The sequence below is a fragment of the Solenopsis invicta genome, chromosome 11 (genome assembly GCF_016802725.1).
Source record: "Solenopsis invicta isolate M01_SB chromosome 11, UNIL_Sinv_3.0, whole genome shotgun sequence".
Taxonomy (NCBI): Eukaryota; Metazoa; Arthropoda; class Insecta; order Hymenoptera; family Formicidae; genus Solenopsis; species Solenopsis invicta.
This window is the reverse complement of record NC_052674.1, coordinates 7,069,093-7,085,108: the sequence shown is the minus strand read 5'-3', so window position 1 is coordinate 7,085,108 and position 16,016 is coordinate 7,069,093. Positions and strand designations below refer to the sequence as shown.

The 16,016-nt window shown below is 43.3% G+C and overlaps 1 long non-coding RNA gene across 1 annotated transcript in view; it reads left to right on the top strand.

Moving 5' to 3' along the window:
* The first annotated feature begins 8,495 nt into the window (after positions 1-8,495).
* The window catches only part of LOC120358992, a 107,198-nt gene continuing 99,677 nt past the window's right edge, over positions 8,496-16,016 (top strand). The window contains exon 1 of the long non-coding RNA XR_005575895.1: positions 8,496-9,907. This is a non-coding gene — a long non-coding RNA (uncharacterized LOC120358992). The remainder of the gene's footprint in view (positions 9,908-16,016) is intronic.

Sequence of the window (16,016 nt, the reverse complement as noted above, 5' to 3'; positions counted from 1 at the left end):
TTTTCGTGTAATTTATTATGGTATTATGAATGAATAAGTTATAACGATGTCAAATATTCTATAAAAATTCACGCGAATTAATATTTTGTTTGAAATACGCGCATTAGTAAGTTAAAGTAATGTCTTCAATCAATGGACAATTTTTTCTTAATATTTTTTATAAAATTGGAATATTTCTCGCATATATCTGAGCTAAATCGTTGAGAATTACAAGAAGAAAAAGTTACACAAATTGTTTAGCTTTCACACATTTCGAGACTATTTATTACATAAATTCATTATCTAGTTCAATTTAAAAATGCATTAACTTTTATCAAGGCATATTGAAGATGATCGGTCCCATCAACTTTCTTTCTACTTTTCTTTTGGGACTATTAGCCGCAATCGGCGGATATATCCGAGTTAAATTGTTGAGAACTACAAGAAGAATAAGTTACGCAAATCGTTTAGTGTATTCACACATTTCGAGACTATTTATTACATAAATTTACTATCTATTTTATGTAAAAAATGCATGAGCTTTTATTAAAATGTATCGGAGATGATCGGTTCTATCGACTTTTTTTTTCTTTTCTTTTGAAACTATTACCCGCAACAGCTGTAATGCAATGTGGTGACAAGTGCATCTTATTGTAATATCTTATTTCTAGATCTATCACGAAAATTAATATAGTCTCTATATGATAGCCGTGTCACTTCAATCGTTATTTAAGATAGTTGGGAATGCTCATGGGACTTTTTGTGACAGAAACTTAACACACATGATAGATGCGCATCGCGGAAATGACAGTTCACTTCTATTTCAACTGCTGTCACGAAATTACGAAGTTTGGCTTACTTTATATCAACCGAATATTTCGATATCATTAGAGTTATTTGGATATGAACTTTTTATGGATGATTACAAGTGCGTCGAGACGTTCTTGCGCATTCGATCCTCTGACAACGTGACAAGAAGGGTACCACGCGAGTTCTGAAGTTTTAATGACGCTTTTTTTAACGACTTAATTGAAGGTAGACAGTACTTAATAAGATCGAAGTACGTATTCTTTAGTACTATTTACAAAATGTGTAAAAAATTATGTCTGTTGTATTAACAATTTGCAAAAAATATTTTAGTGACATTTTGATACCAATAATATATTAACAGCACATTTTATTAAGTTTTTTGATATATTATACTGTTAAAAAAAAAGTTGTTAAATTTAATGTAACGAAAGCAAATTTCAAGCATGTACGTTAAAAATATTTAATGTTGTCAAAAGTGCACTAAATTTCATGCACACAATATACTTTTCAATTATAGATACATCAAATTTAATGTACTTGTGTGATTTAAAAGTACATTGAATTTCATGACATTTTTAACTGTACATCTAGATAGTTTGAGTATATATCAGAATTATTGTTATAAAATGTAATATATGTAAAAGACTTGTGTATTTTTAGTAACATACAAGAAACTAGAACCGTAATTTCTACAATTTTCATTAATCCCGATTCATTTCGCCTGATTCATGTAATTTCGATATCGAATGTTATAAATTCCAGTTCCGTTCTTAATTCCAAATCAGAGCGAAATCACTTGACATGATTCGATTACAAATCCATTCCGACGCGTACAAAACTGTAGGCGTACGAAGTTACACGCTGCGCGAGCTGGAAGGGTGCGTTTATTAAGATAGAATTTTACCCCTTTCCTGCCTACGTGCCGCCCTCGCCGACGCCACTGACACCGTCCACACCCTCCGTGTTTTAATGCTCTCCCCTCAATTTCTCTGACGTCGACCCCGATCATATTCCGGCGTGATTCGATCCTTAGACACGATTCGAACGACCCGATGGCCAGTTTCGTTTAAATATCAGTTCATTTTTATTTGAAATTGCTTCCTGTTCCTTTTTAACAAATTCTAAATTAATACAGTTATCTAATATAGTTATTTAAAAGTTGATTTTTTTCATGTATCGGTTACGAAGTCGCAGATTCAGTGATGATAATTTTAAAAAGACTTAATGGCAAATTTTTTATTTATCTGCTTAAATTGCAATCTGCACAAGCGAAAACATTAATCGACCTAAAAATTATGTCGTCACGGTATAATAAAGAAATTGGATTAGTTTTGAAATTTGAATATTGTCAGAATGAATAATACAAGTTATTTATATTCCTCTATAACTAATACAATGGGCAATCATGTTTGCCATTTTTCATAAAATCACGGTAAGATTAATAAAGATAAATGTAACATTTGGATCATGTAACAAGATAGTTTAAAACTAAGCATAGACAAGCCTAGACTTAGCGTAGATTTGGCATAGACAAATGTGTAACTTGGCATGATAATGTTGTAAATAATTATGATCCCCTTTTCTTGTTAATCTTTTACCTATTTTAAGAAGCATCGCTGAAAGAGCTTCATAAGACCGGAATGATTAATATACGGATGTAGAGTCACATTATCGCGAAGGTCAATGAAATTCAACGCGCTCGTCCTTTTTTCCCCCGACGAGCGTGTACGTCGAGCATCGACGTAGAAGAAGGGAAAGTCTCTTACACGAAATATACGAGGAAATGAATGAATACAGCCGTCCTTCTTCCACTCGAAGGTCCACGTGCTTTTCACATATAACTCGTCCCCGCGGAGGCAGGAGTGTAGCCAGCTGGTGGTTGAAGTTGTAGGAGTCGGCAGGATGTGGGTCTCTACTCTCTCGCCCTGTTCCTTCTATCCCGCTTTCCCGCTTTCCCGCAGACGTCCCTCTCGCTCGCACCGTATCAGCGACACTCGTCCCACTTCCTGCGAACGTGTCCGTCCTTCTCTCGCCTTCCGACGATCTCCCTTGCTCTTCCTCCACACGCCGCCGACTCATCCCCCGTGCTAGGGTGCTTCGTCTTTCTCCCCCGTCCCACCGGATCGATTAAAACTACAAAGTGTTGCCTCTCCATCCGTTGGTACGCTCATTCGTGGTCGACTACATTGCTCTGGCACTCTCCTGGCGGCACTGGGTTACCAACTCTTTCCCGGCTCTCTTTCTCTCTTTCTCTTTGTTTCTCCCCTCGCGTGCTGCTCCGTCTTTTTCCTTTCAGCTCCACCGCCGTCGTCTCTTTTTTCGTCCTTTTATCGGAGGATCTCCGTATTCATGGGCGTTCGCTTCGCTTCCTGATAATCCCCGCGTAAAACTTCTCTGTCCCGTCGGGATTGCCCTCGCGCGCACTACCTTTCCCCCTTTCGCTCGCGTGAGGGGACACTGGTCGTGCGCCACTTCTCACTTCCAAGTTTTCGTTTCACGAATATGAAACAAAAGACTTCTTTGCATTCGTTTATTAAATTATCGATGATTGACGATCAAAGGTAGCCAATGTTCAAATACGATTTGAACATTGATATCTTCGAAGCTCAGCTTCTTTCACCGTAACTTTTGTCGCTTCACACACATGTCGCGCTTTATTTACGTATTTTCTCAATTTAGCATTTAATAAAGCGTTTAGATATTTGCATCATTATAAAATTTCAATTTGTCACAAATCACGTTCGTAGCAATATCATGTTCGTTTAATTAACAAATTATTAGCAACGACATAGATCTTTATCTTGATTTTCGGCTAAGCGCAACCACTTGCATAGAAATAAAACATATAGTCTCTGTAGTAGCAAGCCAGGAAGATTAGTCAGATCTTCCTCCCGGGTGAAAGGTAAAGCGCGATTATATCCCCAGGGCCCTGTCAGTATCCTTCCCGGAGCCTTGCTCGCTTTAAGTCGCAGCAACTTGGCTAATAACAGAGCCAGTGTAGCCAAGCGGTCTTTACGACCATCTTCCCAGAAGTATAAACCCTGGACCCTCGCCACCATTCGTCCAACTACGTCCCACCTCTCCCGAAGCATCGTACGGGGCCGCGAAATTTTGTAAGGGCTAATTAATGCGAAAGGCCCCGACAACAAAGTTGCTCGCGTGATCGCTCTCTTAAGTATCGCCGCCGCGGCCCGATCGTGTTGGAAAACACGAAGAAGCAACTGATCCAAGAGAATGAAGACGAGTAAGAATAGAGGCGCCAGGATGAGTCGAAATGGACGAAATAATGACCCTTGACGACGATCAAGGTGAATGTTATGAATATTGTCACGAATATACATAAGATCCTCGCATGTTCGACTTTCTTTATGCGCCCAGCGGATGCAGTACGGGCCGCAAGACGAAGATGAAGCAGAAAAAGAACAAATATCATGCTTCTGGCGGAAGAACTTCTTCTTCGCGTGACCACGTAATGAATGGCGAGAGATTATTCTTAAAATTGTTTTCTTATGTCGCCTCCAACTGCGCGAGAAGAAGCGTTAGCAGGTGTTTGACGAAGATAATGCTCGGAGATGAGCGCAGTGTACAGGGCACGCATTTCAAACGGAGCTCTCTAAAGGAACATCTCTTTGTGATCGGTTCCCCACTGACCGATAATTTCGCACCTCATTGTTGGATAATAACCGTATAGCAACATTGTGGTATCCTTTCGATACCCACTTCCGATCAAGAGACTTTTTCACACCGCAGCGGAAGATTTCACGAAGCACGAACTTCGTGGGACATCGTGGAAGTTGGGTATTCCTTTTACATTTGCCGTGCTTCCTTTTTATGATGGTATTGAATTACTGAGTGGCACGTAGAGTCTCTCTCTCTCTCTCTCTCTCTCTCTGTTGTATTCCTCTAAAAAATATCGCGAATGGCTTATTCTTTGTGACTTATTCTTTACTTTTTGATATTCACGATGGCTGTCTTTTCTTCGACACGTCTGTTGTCTGGTGCAAATACAATACGTAGGTTTATCACAGATATTAAAAATTTATATACAAATTTCTCTGTCATAATCTAGACAACGGTCTTATGCTTCCGTTTGCTCTAATACAGCGTTATTACATTAAGACTTAATAATAATGCAGCAAGTTATAACGCAGTTAGTTATAAGCACCCCAATGTGTAGTGTACACTTGTAAATGATAAACAGGATGAGTTACCCGCATCTCTCTCTTTTCAAGAAGAGACAAAGAACGTAATCTGATGACATCCGGTGTAACGTTTCACTGTGAAATTTTTAACTAATTGTGAAATCTTTTTGTTCACAGTTGAATTTAGAAAAATAGATGTTATTCTGTTTTAATTGCACAACAGTTAAATAGCTCAAGTTTAATATAGTTTAAAAGTTTAGAATATAAATTAAATAATATTAAATGTACATGTGCGGCACATATTTACCTCACGCAATTGCTTTCGACGGGTTACATAATTTGATCGCAGACAAACTTATGTAATTAATACATATTGATATAAATATGATTAGCGATATAAGAGGACTGAAGAAATTAATTCTGAAAAATTATTTAATTCATTCTTTATAACTTTTCGTTAATAACTGTTATTATTTACAACATTTGTTTTATAAGAACGTTTTACGTAATTTGGCTCAGTTTCATCCAATCGCGTCATTGTTTTAAGCAGGTGTCAATTATTGCCAGGCTTAATGCATTCATTTCACGCGATATTTGGTTGACGGCCCGCGTTAATATTGTCCTCGTTCAACTGGCATTCAGCCGTTCTTGAAGACGTTCTCACTACATTGTTCATCGCTATTCTCGTTATTTTTAGCAATTGCAAATACTTACGTTACATAGTGTGCGACCAACCGGTCAATACTTACTAGTCGGTCGAAGACGAGTCAGCTCGTACCTTCGTACCGCTCCCGGACAATATTTAGCCGCGCTACCCTCCCCGGTAGCTTCGATCATTAAACGTGCGTATATAGCCTCATAATATTGCAATCCGCGGCCATAATTTACGTCGTTTTATAGTTCAAACTGCAACCTACGTAGGCAGCGGCGCTCAAGCCTTTAGAACGTGCTATTCCCGTTCAAGTTGTACTGGGTGCTCATAAAGTTTGCCAACTGTTTCCTTCGACGCCAATGCCGACGCATGCTAAACTCATAAGAGAGTATTTAATTCCATGCCGTTATCACTGCAAGTTTAATTAAAGCACGCGGAAATGAATTTTTAAAAATAAGAATCGTTCTCTTAATATATAAATTGGGAGATGTTATAGAATTTGTTGATAGTTGTAAATAGAAATTTAATATATAAAATAAAAGTAACGGCTGTTTAGCCTAGTGAACGATACGTTTCGTTCCATCCGGTTCTAATGAATATTATGTCTTAAGAAAGAGAGAGAGAGAGAGAGAGAGAGGCAGAGAGAAGAATTATTGAACGAGATGATTGTAACACAGTTGCCATGATGCAAAAGTATATTCAGTTTGACAGTTCATAGTCACGCTGTGAAACTTTCATTGTTTCCTCTTATAAGGAAAATACAAGGGGAACGGAACTCGTTCACGTACAGAAGTCAAAGAGCTTTCAGGAACACCAGTTATATTCGCGAGAGCTTATACGAGTGCGAATGCCAGTGCCTCGAGAATTGAGATATACTGTTTTATAGAGAATCATCTGAACGCGCGGGGGGGCTCTTTTATGAAGTTACCACGAAGGAGCGGTTGCTCGGAAAGTGGTTACTTTGAGCGGCGGGTATCTACTTTGCCAGTACGACCGTTCGCTCCGGGGACGAGTAAGCTATTACTAAAATTACTGACGATCCGACGCTCGCAAATCAAAATTCGCGCTTTCTTTGTCGAGGTGGAGATGCGCGAGTCGAGCGGCATTGTTAGGATTTATTGCCAACTAAATGCCGCGGTTTCGCAAAAGAAACACGGGAATAGCATCGCCGACTGTATCTCGTACCTGAGAGAAGTGTCTGTATGCCTAAATACCATAAACATGTACAATGATAATTAGAGGAAGCGACGCGATGATTATTGCGCCGATTATAAAGCCGCGTTTCTTCAGAGTTCTCGGATGCATACTTTGAATACTTCGCGGTAATACTAACGGAATAATTTTCTGCATTTATATCACAAATCATTTCTACAGATCATTAATTATAATTACGTCCTAGAACTTTGTTGTGGCAAAGAAATGTGATAAACATCGTATGTGTTCATTCTTTTATAAACTATATCTCGGCCGACATAATTTTTCAAGTGCTAAGTTAGAAATAAAAATGAGAATATATGTATATCAGATATGTACTTGGATCATCGAATTATTAAAAAAAATATAACTTACATTACTTTTGTCGCGTCTTTACTGAGCTCAAATGCATGGCACATAAAAAACATATCAAAATGAAAATATACATTAAATCTGTTATTTGCAAGCGTATTAACCCTTAAACACATTACTGGAAATACTTCTAAAATTTCGATCGTTTACTGTGTGAAGACGGAATGAGAAAGAAGATTCGGGCTAGGTGGAAAAAAAGTTTCAAGTCTCCTCTATCGACCGCTATGATTGACCAATTTCATTGTTTAACTAAAATAGAATGGCACGGAAATAAAGTTTTTTCGGAAAGGTCTCCCAGACCCACTTGTGTGTTTAAGGGTTAAATTCAATAAAACTTATTTTCTGAAGCGTCTGCTGCTTTTACATACGTCTTTCTTAGTTGCTTTTGCATATCATCTTAAATGATCTTATTCTTGTATTAATTACAACACGCGAAAAGCGCTGTACTCGAACATAATGAGAACATCTACGAGGGGCGCGGTGATTTCGCGGGCCTACAGGCCGATATGCGGCGCACGTTTTGACGAAGGTCGAGCAACCCGTACTTGTCTTTATGCGTTTCGCTGTCTACGGTCGGAGCGAACCAAAATGTCGTAATTTCGCTTCGAGCTCAGTTTTACACGGACGCCCGACGGTGTATCGTCGTGCAACGGAGGTGGTGAACGTCAGTTTCAGGGATTTCGTTCAGGGGCCACGAGCGGAGAACGCCTGACCTAATTTACATACATATAAAGCGCATTCGATGTGTTTTAGGGGCCGTAAATCGACGCAGCTACGCGAATCGTTAAACCCTTCCTTGCCGCAACACCCCGACGATGCGTACGGGAGAGAACCCCGTGGATACCGTATATATGTTGATATAATGTAACACTGACGCGACGATTACACGGAAACGTTCGCCGTCCTCCTCCGGCTTGTCACGCGCAACACGCGTGAATCTATATATGAAGCTAGCGAACGTATATGTATACGTATATATATAATATATCCACGCATTCATGCGTGTAAGCGTAAAAAGCAAGTGAATTGGTCTGGGATCTGGCGTAAAGTGAATAGAGGGGTCCGAAGCGAAGAGCGTATATTTCTTAAAGATAAGTTGAAAGATAAAAGTAACTACGCGACCGTGATTGCACTCGGCGCGATTCAACGTCGTAAAATTCGCACACGGGAAACCTTTGTTCCTCCGGGAGTTCCGAAAACGGCCGGGAGAAGCTCCCCTACTTCACGCCGAGCTCACCGGCGCTGCGGCATGGTACAGCGTGCCGCGCTCGCGATTTTTCTAATTATAGACGATTAATTTTTACGAGCGCACCGTAAAGCATGACAGACAGGTGTTTCTCTGAGGAGGGAGGAGGAAGAAGCCTAAGAAGAGAACATTCGGAGCAGCGCGCGTCCGTGCTCTTACGCGCGCGGCGACGCGCGGTAGGGGAATGCTGTTGTTGCTGGTTGCTGTTTCTGGTAGTGGTAACGCTGGTAACGGCGATGGCATCGTCGGTGACGGGTGCCCTCGTTGGTGGTGGTGCCGATAAAGTTAAAGCCACTGGCGAACGATGCAGGGGCCGCGTAATGACAACGCAGCGTGTCGTAAACGCGTTTATGTCCAGAGTTGCATTATAGTAATATCTGCCAGCACCCAACGGATATTCAGTGCCTCTTCGGCAGCGTTACCATGCTCGACCGTTTCGCGACCGTTTTTCTTTTCGTTTCTTGCTGCGCTTCGGCCAGTTTCAATCCTCGTTTTGTCATTCGCGTTAACAGTGACCGATTCTACTATTTATCCAACTCAAAGTTGTCCTTTCTCATATTATTCATAAGAAAAGTTGTTTACAAGTTATTCCAAGTTGTCTCGAACTTTCTAAAATTAAGATGTCGAAGAGGAGAAGAAGAGGACGTAAAAAGAATAACGTTTATTCGCCTACACACGTTGTGTCATAACTACCAAATAATTACCATTACGTTGGATTATTATCCAGGCTTCATTTTATATACAATCGGTTGTACGTAAATCACGCACAAAATTCGCCAGAAGTCATAAACGTCCATGTTAATGGTTCGACTTAATTTGACGCCCTCAGATATACCAGAAGTTGGTTTGCTCTCATTTTAATATCTTGTAATATCCACATAGCGGTAACGCGTAGAGACATCGACGAGTGGCGACTCTTTACCGCCGCTGCGCGCTTCTCCCTTTTTCCGTAATCTCCGAACTAAAATTTTTCCTCAACGAACTCCTCGTTCTCCACGGTATCAGGAGATTGTATCCACTCCGCACCCACCCCCTTCTCGACTCTCTGATGTTCTCCTTTTCGTCTTGGAGCGGCGGATACCGTCATCCTACCACCTCCCGGCTGTTATAATCTCGTGAGTCCTATTTTCTCACAAATGCTGAGAACACTTTCGCGGAAACGTCAACACGCGGAACACCGATCGGTCCCGTTTGCGAGGGCGAATGATCCGAGAGAATATTTTTGAAACGGCAATGAGTGCCCCGGATATTACATGAGGCGATAAAGAGATAGCATCAAGAGGGAACCGCTTGGACGGCATAAAGGCGACACGGAGGGTGCTCGATGGCTGACGAGGACGGGCAAGAAGGGGATAGAGGGAGAAACGGAGGAGTCAAGGGAGGAGGAGGAGGAGGAGAAACGACGAGATGGCAGAGTTGTAAAGTCCTGCGCGTGACACCGGGTTATGTTATGTTCCCCGCGTTTGTGTTGGCGATCCCACGGATGGTGGCCTCGTGGACGCTGGTTTATTCGTAGGTATACATGGTTAGGTGGCCCGCGGTATTGCTCATACACTGCGTTTATGGCGCATAACCGAGGTGGCCGCTCGCACAGATTATTTTGGCTTGATCAATTTGATAACTCCGTATAGTTACGCTTGCCTTACTGATTACGCGTTCGCGCGCGAGCGCCCACGTCTCTTCCCGGAAGGGTTAATATTTATTATAGACGATACACATAAAGTTTCCCGAAAGTAATGCTACGTGCTTTAAATTAAGAAACGAGGACACTACCGACGCAATATCGCATCATTACTTTGCTCCCGCCCATTTTTGGCGCTGAATACACTGATGCAAAACAATCTGTTTTGTGAAATAAGTTTTTATATAAAATGTCTGTGTGAAACATACTAAAAAGAGCAAATGCATTTTTGGTGCGTCATAAAAAAAACTCGCTGCGGCAGGTGTGTCGGGCTGGTGTCGCGGCCCTTTCCCTTCCGCTTGCTCGACGCGAATTCTTCGCATCTCGAATGGTCCTGCTAATTGGATCGTAATATTAGGACAAACATGTATTCGATGCCGCTCGGACGTTGTCGATCGGTATCTACGGCGTCGTTTGCACGCGTACTGATACCGAGGTCCATTCTCGCCGCGCGGCTGACACCGCTCGCGCGTAGTTTTTGCGAAACCTTCGACGGGTGTGCATGTCCGAGGAGACAGTAAAGTTAAAAGAGCCAGCCTCGAATGAGCGACGCGTCGAATAATTATGCGCCCTCCCTCGTTTCGGAAGGCCGTTCGGGCTTTTTTACGAGGGATAAAGTCGGCCCTACGAGGTCATAACTTAGGCACGAATACAGACTATCTGTTACGACTTGATGGCTCTCAAGATGCAGTACCTTTAACCTTCCCGGATGGATATTGGCATAAATTAGGTTAACCGCGCGGCATACTTCTTCCGGGAAGCCGCCATAAGCGTAGACGTTTGCCTTGTTGCATTTTTCATGGACCAACAATATGATTAAGGTGTCGACTTGAGAAGTGGGATTTTCAATTCGTCCAAGTCATTTCGCTCGACGTACGCTATTTTCTCGAAAATAAATGTTACTATGTTCCAAACTAATGTTTAGATGTTTTCCTAGCTCAAAAACGACATTGATCGGATAGATAACGATAGCGAAAAAAAATAAACCACGTAACTTACGCGCAAATGGATGGCAAAGAAAAATGTTCGGACCATGTTTCATCTCGCGCACACGTTTATCGTCCGCGCACTGTAAAATTTACACCGTCTCACTTCCGAAACGAGTGGCCCGGCAGTCGCATAAACGCGCGCAACATTTTATTTTATAACCCGCGGTCCCTTGGCTCGGGGCCGGCAAATAGTAAAATATTAGTTATTGCTGATTTTGCGAGCGCCTAATAAAATTCTTCGTGAAATAAAATCGCGACTCGACTGGCCGACCGAACCGATCCACGGTACAGTTCACAGTTAATAAATTTTTCTTCCGCAGTTTTGGGCATTTGCACAAAATTTGTCGCTCGCGCGTTTACGATATATCGACAATGCAACATTATTCCTCGCGTAATTTTATTTGCCCCGCATAGATATATGAGTGATATAAAAGAGCACATAAGCGACTAGAGGGAGTCGGATCTGCTACGATTTTTATGCGGTCCCATTTATTTTCCACCCTGGCGTCGTTCTGATACGACATTTTACCCGTGTAAATCTTTTATAAATGACTTTAGAGAAAAATTAAACGTAACGTGATAACGACAGCCTGAGAATGCACGTAATTTCGAGTGTTCATACTTCAATATGTTTCGTTAAAGTGTATCTTATTTGGAAATAGAGGCAAAATTATTTGAGTTATTCGTGAAAACTAGATAGTTCTGGATCTGACGATATCTTCGTTGAATTAAAGTCACTGAAACATTTTTTATTTGTATAAACATTTTAGAGTTTCTGGGATAGGGGAGATTCCAAAGATGCCTGTCTTTTCATCAAAATTATTAAATTGATTAGCAATTTAACTTATAATATTACAGTTCTAATTCTACTTAACAGCTGCGTTTTAAAGTTCGGTAAATATGCGGCGCGCAGTTCGAGGCAACTTGTAAATGTAATTATAAATTCAGAAATCCTAGAGAACTATTATTGAGCACTAAGACCCGCACTTTCGACCGGTTAGCCGTTTTTCTCAATTCAAATTGATATACTTTTCAGTTATAATGGATTATTAAACATATGTATTACGTCGTGCTATTAATTAATGCTTACAGTTAAAAATTCTAAACAATTAAACATTTTGCTGATAATTGTGTCAGTCTTGTAGCTTTAGCTTGTAGAATAGCTTTAAGGTACCATCGCAACTTCGATATCGTGCATCTTTGTATCGTATCAGCCACAACTTCAGGTGGACGTGGACAAAAGCGAGAAGATAACAATATCGTATTACGTTAATAAACTATTCCTACTCCGTAGAAAATATGTCATCGCCTAAGGGCAGGTGTTGCGAGTGCTTCGCGAAAATTTTCGAAAATACACGCATTTATATCTCGAGCCATATTTTTTTGGCGCGTTTACGCCCGCTACGGGCGGGGTGGCGCATATTTATTTTTCGAATCTATCGTTTTACCGTAGCACGAAAAAGCTCGTGGAACATTTTCGGTGCCGGCCTTTCAGTGCTCCGCCGCGACGACCTAGGGAAGCATTTCATTGCGTTCGATACGATGGTAAAAAACGCCCAGGGATCGGACAGTAAAAAATGTAACTGGTAATTTAGTTAGCCGTTGCGAACTGGACGGCGCTGGGGCGCCCGGGTGTTGGTGGACAGTAATAGGGCGTATCTCGTATCTGTCCGGAGCTGACGGGTTTTTATGGGTTTGCGATGCGCGGATTCATCATTCGATATATTACAGCGAGCAGCCCACCACCTCCGATGTCACCGCGTTAACCTAACGACCCTTCAAGGCAGAATTTTAGGATTCGCCCGGCCGCGAGCGTCGAGTCGTTTTGTAGGCAACGAGGAATTTTTTTCGAAAATGGCGTGCGCCGCTAACGGCGCACGAGTATCGCGTGCATCGCCCTCGGTTCCCTTCGTTACAATCATCCGCGTTTGCGAGCGACGATTAATCCGCTACGCGCGTACGTCTTTTCACAAAAAAAAAAATTTGCCTAATTTTAACAACTCTGAATTCTGTTGTCCGCCGTTACACACGACGCGTTCAAGAAATTACGGTGTTTAAGGAATTATCGCTTTTGAAATAAAACTGAAACACGTTTGATACATAGCCCTTGATGTTTCTTGAATATCAGTGTGCAGCAATGACGCCCGTTGAAATTCGAGGCGTCAAAGTAGTCACGCGTGACGCGCTAAAAATTTACAAAAATTGTCAGCGCCGTTCGGCTGTGCGCACGAAAAAATTTCAAGACAAATTTCCATTAAATACTCGTCTCTACTAGCTTCCAGTTTCCGGTGCGGAACAATTTTTCGCGTATCGCGAAACGGGGATAACGGTGGGACACTCTCCGTCACTTTCTTGCGCTGCTATGTTTAGAATTCGCGACTAATGATCACTCCGACGTGGATACATTTTTTTCCCCAACAAGTACGATGCAACAGAAAAAAATATTTGATCATCCCCGAGCACTGGGAGTGCACTCGATATCCAATTCAGTTGATATTCAAGTGCTGCGCGTGTTTCCACATTTTGATTTCTGTGTAACAGAGTACCTACGTACGCCTATATTTATTGTCTGCAAAGACAACAAATATTTTTTTCGAAATCGCCCCGTTCGTATCCAGAAAAAATCTATCAACGGCCATCACTTCTGCCGTCCACTCCTCCCCGCTTCTCTTCTCTCTCGCATCGCCTCTTCCGTCGAACGCCGTCGACATAATCGACGTGAATCGCAATGAAAAAAATTTTTTTTTCTACGAATGGTCTCGATCGCATCCCAATCGTGTCCGACTTCGGCTGGGATAATTGTCGCTCTACCAACGACAAGACACGTGGTGACATACTATGCCAAAGTTTCCTCCTAACGGTCTAGGGGTAAAAAAGGGCCGCGATTGTCACGAAGAGAGCCGCATGGAAATCCGATGCGCCGGAGCATCGACGATGCGATTCAGATGCAGGCGGGCAGGCGGCAGGCAGGCAGGCAGGCAGGCAGGCAACCGAATAGGTAGGAGATCTACTCTCTCTTTCTCTCTCTCTCTCTCTCTTTTCGTCCTACCTTTCTCCCTTGTCCCCTCGTCCCCTCTCCCTCGTCTCACTCTTCCCGTCTCGTCGCCCTCATCCCCGACCTCCTCTTATACGCGCGTGTGCTCGGACGGGCGCGAAAGTGTGCCAAAAACTCTTTTGTAGCGATCGGAAGAATGGAGGCATTGTTTGCTCACTTGTGAATCGGCTCTAATGGCAAAAGTATGTGAAATGATTGTGAATCGAGATTACATACGCGAAAACAACGCCGGCCATCCTCCGCGCGTACGTCTCCTCCGCGCGCGCGGGAATATATGCGCCACGCGCGCGTACTTGGACGCTACCTGTGTATGCGTTACGTGGATGCACGTACGTGTATGCGGGCGCGCGATGCTTTCACGCACGTGTGTGGAAAAAAAGCGGCCTGGCGCGCGGGCGGGTGGGCGCGGGGGCGGGAGGACGTAGATATTTTTACGCGCAACGAGAGAGTGCAGGGAGAGACATGCATTCGACTGGCGTCCGGGGGTAGTAGGGGCGGCGGGGGTGGTGGCGGCGGCGGCGGCGGCGGCGGCGGCGGCGGCAGCGGGAGACCATGGGACGAGGATGAGAGGTGAGGGCGACTACGGGCGGGGGCGCGGAGGAGGTGGCAGAGGGGGTGGCGCGGGTGGTCCACCCTTTGCCGTCGATTTTTCGGGGCTTTTTTTTACGGGCGACGGCCCTCGCTTGCCTGGATGAACGAACACGGGGAGGAACATCAATAATCTACAATCAAACTGCAGATAAAGCTACGATCGCCCTTTTGTGAATGTTTCAATAAGAATCGACGTGACGGACAACTTCCTGCCGATGGACGCACTCTTATGCGCTGCTACGCGTCACCTTACACAGAACGACCCTGTCACGTCCCTCGGTATAAGCGAGACTCTCCAAAATTAATGGAAACAAATCGCGAAAGTAGCACGGTGTGCCGCGCGCGCGGTGCGTAGGCGCGCTTATAACGTCAACGATATTTATTACGGCGCGTTACGTAATTACGCCATAAATACGCGTTCATTTGAAAGCGCGAAAAATTGTTCATTACGCGATGCGCGTTACTGTTGACGCAATAAAAATTACATTACTTGTATATCTCGTGCATTTGCCCGGGCTCACTTTTTTTCACGCGACTCCCCCGCGTTTTACGAGGCACCGACCTTTTTTGCACATCGCCCCTCACGTTACACCGGTTCCATTCGTTTGCACGGAAGTCGGCCGCCTAAATTGCGAGTTTCGTGATAATTATGCGCCGCGCGGCAATCCCGGCACGGCGACGCGCGCGAATGTATTCCCGGCTGAGGGGCAGGTGAACGCGCGCGATCGCCACCGCCACCGTTGCCGCCGCCGCCGCCGCCGCCGCGCCGGTTCGTTTGCCGTACGAATCGATCGAAAATAATGCGACCCGATAATTGGCAGCGAGCAATCGATATTCGATTCGTAAGCACGGTCAATAAGATTCCCGGTGTTCTTCTCATTACACGCAGCGTTCGCCGCGCGCGCGGCCGCCTCTTCACGGCGTTCATGGCGTGGCGAATCCGTTCGGCGGCGTATTGGCACGTTAATGTTAAACCTTCTTATTGTAAATGCGCTATGCTTATTCACGGGCGACCGTATTCACGAGGAAGAAATTAATAGAAATAAGAGCCACACGTGTTTCACGGGTCGGTATTTTTCCCTCTCTCTCTTTCTCTCTCTCTCTCCCCCCTCCCCCTTCTCTCTTGCGAAAGGAGCAAAAAGATTAGCGCGGAAGTCGTATAATATTTCTTTATTTAAATCAAACCCTCCGTATTAATATTGTAACCACCTCCCTTGAGAATTTACTCTACCAATAATGAATCGTCATTGATGAATTTTTATAACAGTTTTATTAACGCGAAAAAAATTATGAAATCGACAATTA